This window comes from Schistocerca serialis, chromosome 3, assembly GCF_023864345.2.
Source record: "Schistocerca serialis cubense isolate TAMUIC-IGC-003099 chromosome 3, iqSchSeri2.2, whole genome shotgun sequence".
In the NCBI taxonomy this organism is placed as follows: domain Eukaryota; kingdom Metazoa; phylum Arthropoda; class Insecta; order Orthoptera; family Acrididae; genus Schistocerca; species Schistocerca serialis.
The window spans coordinates 976,815,699-976,820,104 of NC_064640.1; positions in this window are offsets into that span (position 1 = coordinate 976,815,699).

The window sequence follows — 4,406 nt, forward strand, 5'->3', positions numbered from 1 at the left end:
CACCACGACAAGACGTCGAAGCAACCAGCCATCGCCTCCGGTACGCCAGATCGTGTTCTGGCAGTTAAGAAGACAGTTGGGTAATGTATGTCCGCAGCACCGGCAGATAGGGATTTTCCTAGGTGATAATCAGAGCTCAGCAGAGCGCGCCTGTTCGTCTTTTTCTAACTTTGTTCTGTCTTGGGTAGCAGCAATTAATGTTGGGTTAGCTGTGTGTCTCTCTTAAGATTTGAGTGGCAAGGAATTGGCTCCACATACCACTTCCTCATAAACCTCACAATCTAGTTTAGGGACAACTTCACCTTCACAGCGTTTGTTTGAGTATCTAATTTGAGCCAATTTGATGTGTTATAAATGTTTCATGTGTTTTTGTTTATTATTTTGTGTTTAGTCTTAATAAATCATATTGTTATTTTGGACAGAACTTTCATTCTGTTAATCGGTAGAGCAACCCTATCATTTCTCACTACGTTAATGAAACCTCCCTTTATTTAGCTTATTTATCAAATTAAATTATTGCAGGTGCCAAACTCTTTTCTACTCCACTCGCAGGGTTGATTACAGTCAGTTTGCGTATATTTTTAATCCATGTGCAACAGCAAAAGTCGGAGTTAGAATAGGGGGGGCTTAGAGCATCATTTACATATGTAGATTCTAGAAGAATTTAGTGTTAAATACACTGCTAGCCCCGGCACCTCGCATAAAATGGCGACCCTTAGCCTCGGATCTTTCCTGTGAATCACTGATAAGCAAACAGGATTCTTAGTAGGAACATTCAAATTTTTTTTCTCTACTTCTTTTAATGATTAGTACCCAACTTGTTTTTCTTGTAGTTCCGTGATTAGTTTTAAGTAGCGGCGCATGATTACAGTGTTTGTTTTAAGTATACATTTTTGTTTGTTCATTGTTTTTTTGGTGTTTCTTTTATGTGGTGTCCGTACCATATCACACTTTGTCGGGTTTGTGTGCGGTTTCTGTACCAAAACGGAAACGTGCATGTAATTATAGCGTTGGAACGACGTTGTTGAAATTTTATGTATATGTGTAAAAATATTGGGAGTAGATTATTTTTATTGTGCATTTTTAGATAAATTTGTTTTTCGTGAATGATCACGAGAAGGAAGGGACGACTATTATCGAGCGTAGCTAAAACTAAAGAGGATAGCATAATGGATAAGGGGCAGTTTACTGACGGGGATAGGTTCGGAGATGAGATGAGCACATTTTTAACAGGTCAGGACGACAGACTCCTTGATGAGGAGGGTGATTTGGACGCGATCATAGAGCAGCGTCGCGGCCGTGATTATGATAGTGAGGTAGAGGATGAAACAGAGACAGGCACACAGCTCGAGACGGTAGCAGAAATTTATAATCAAACGAACGAGAGCAGACAGGGGCCAGCTCGGCCACGTCAGAGCTCTAGCGCCCAGGTGTCCAGAGTTACATCGCCCATGTTTGAAGAGGATCAAAAAGATGACGTAAACCTAATACTGAGCTTCCTACGATCAATGAAAGAAGAAGCTGAAGAACAACGTAAGAAGGAGAAGGAAGAAGCTGACGAACAGCGTAAGAAGGAGAAGGAAGAAGATGAGAAACAGCGTAAGAAGGACACAGAGGCAATAATTTCGCATATAGGGAAAATTCGTGGGGAATTACTAACAATAAAGAAAGAATGTGGAGAAGCAAAACAAATGTCAATGGTAGCACAAAAAGTAGCAGGCCTAGCCAAAACGGCAGCAACAGGGGCAATGAAAGTCGCGGAAGCAACTTCTAAACTCGCAGGGCGCTTGTGACGTACAACACAATCCCACTCAAAATCCCTAGCATTCTTAAAAACTCAAGGTAATATCGCGATTCCGAACACCACGAAACGAATGGAAGAAGTAGAGAGTCGGATAGCAAAACTAGAGCAAAACGGGCACACGAGCGTTCGGATACCAATGATGGAATACACAGAATTGTGTCTCCGAGGAAAAGCCCGCCGTGCTCTAGCCCAATGACTGAGTGCGGAACTAACAATGCACACGCAGAAACAGCGAGTAATAGCTCCAATAATTATAGCCCACTTAGGAGAGTGAATTCTGAGTGCCACTTCCACTGTGATACAGAGGTAGCACATCACAGTTATCAGCAAGATAGAACAGGACACTCAGCAGACGTGCAAGTATCGGAAACGAGTGACAACACCAGTGCAAGGATCAGACGGGATTTTGATCACAATCACTTCCTGTCGATACTAAAATTCCAGAAGTTCAAAGAAAATGGAGGGTCGATGCATCCGAAGAGCTGGGTGATGCAGTTTACAAATTCATTACCGGCATCATGGCCAACCCAGGCAAAATTACAATTCATGTGTGGACACATCGAAGGCCAAGCCGCGGAAAAGATGCGGGGTGTGGCAGTGACGTGTCGGACTTCTCAGGAATTTGTTGGTGCATTCCTGCGGACCTACTGGTCAAAGGAAACGCAAGACAGGATTAAAGATGAAATAATATTTTGTCCAGAACTGGAAGTGTCCGGGCATAGGAGCGCAACCAAATTTCTTGATGATTTACTCAAGAAGAATCAATTTTTATATAGTCCATATAGCAACGGAGAAATCATTAAATTTTGCTTTTCCAAATTGCCAGTTAGGTACCAACAGACACTTGTCGGGAAGTGTGGATCTGACATGGAAGCATTCAAGAGTCTATTGCGCGAACTCGAAGTAGTCTTTGATAAACAAGACGCAAAGGACAGGAAGAAGGGGCAAAGTAACAAATACCTCGGGCCAGGAAGGGAAGACGACAATAGATCGCATAATCGCACTGGTCAGGAAACCAGGGTTACGGAAGTCAAGGTTACGCTGTTCAAGGTTATGGAAACCAAAGACACGGAAACCAGAACGTCAGGGAGCAGGGTCAATCTAGACAAGGAATCTGGGATAGGAGGAATAACGAACGGCGAAGCGACCGTAATTGGAGAGAGCGAAACCAAGGACAACAGTGGAACCAGGAGATTGAAACTAGACCCGCAAATCCTAATGCACGTCAGAGGAGGGGGAGCTTAACAAGGGATTGACGCCAGACTAGTGCGAACACAGGCCGCCGGAATTTCGCACGTAATCTCGGACCTGGCAAACTACGGATGATACATTACGAAGATCTATCAGAAATCCTGCTCGAGGAACATAAAACAACTCCTCGACAAGATCGGCAGCCTCTTATCACAGTAGCAATAGCTGAAAAGAGTATTAATGCGATAATAGATAGTGGAAGCTACATAACAGCAATATCTGAGGCAGCATACAAGAGGTGCTCTCAGGAGATGGACTGGCCTGTCCTATCGGTTAAGAAAACCAAAATAAAAGGGGCATTAGCGGGTAAATGTACGGAGGTCACCCAACAAACAAGACTGGAATTCTCCTGCCAAGGACACAAAACAGAGTCTAACTTCTGGATCGTGCCAAATCTGGCGATCGACATGATAATAGGAACGGACTTCCTAAATGAACATGAAGCGATAGTTGATCTAGGACGAGGTGAAGTGGTTTTGAGGAAAGGGAATCCCGTCCACATTAAGTTCGACGACCAGCTGATCCCAGCTCAGCTACCGTCTAACTGTGTACGGATAAACTATGCGTGTCTGAAAGACAGAAAGGAAGAACAGGTCGACGTTGCGGGTAGGGGAGAGGACACGGATGAGAATGAAGTCGGAGTAATAGGAGAAATAAAGGAGGAAATAGGAGAAAAATTGGAAGCAATAAAGAATATAAGGTGCGACCACCGCAAAGAACTTCATAAATTACTAGTAGAACATGCGGAGGTCTTCCTTTCCAAGACAGGATCAAAAAAGAACTTCCAATATGAATTTCGTGTACGTCCGCACAACCAGTTCCGTGTGCCACCCTATCCAATCCCCTTGGCATATCGACAGAAAGTAGCAGCTGAAATTACGCGAATGCTGAGTGAAGGAATAATAGAACCTACGGCTTCAGCCTATAATAACCCGTTAAGAGTAGTCGAGAAGGCAGATGGTAGTATTCGTTTAGTATTGGACTCGCGACAAATTAATACCATAATAGAACCCGAAACAGACAGACCGGAACGATTAGAGGAACTCTTACAAAACTTCCATGGAATATCAATCTTCTCATCAGTTGATCTAAAATCGAGTTTCTGGCAGATCGAGCTCCATCCAAATTGCAGACAGTACACAGCCTTTTTAGCATTTGGAAGATGTTACCGGTTTCGTCGTCTCCCATTTGGTTTGAACATTTCGTCTGCCGCATTCATTCGGGGGCTGGACGGCATACTAAGCGATAATTTGAAACGTCATGTCACCAGCTATGTGGACGATTTGCTGATCGCGGAGAAATCTTGGGGAGAGCACAATGCGGTCCTCGGTGAACTCCTTGCGACATTCAA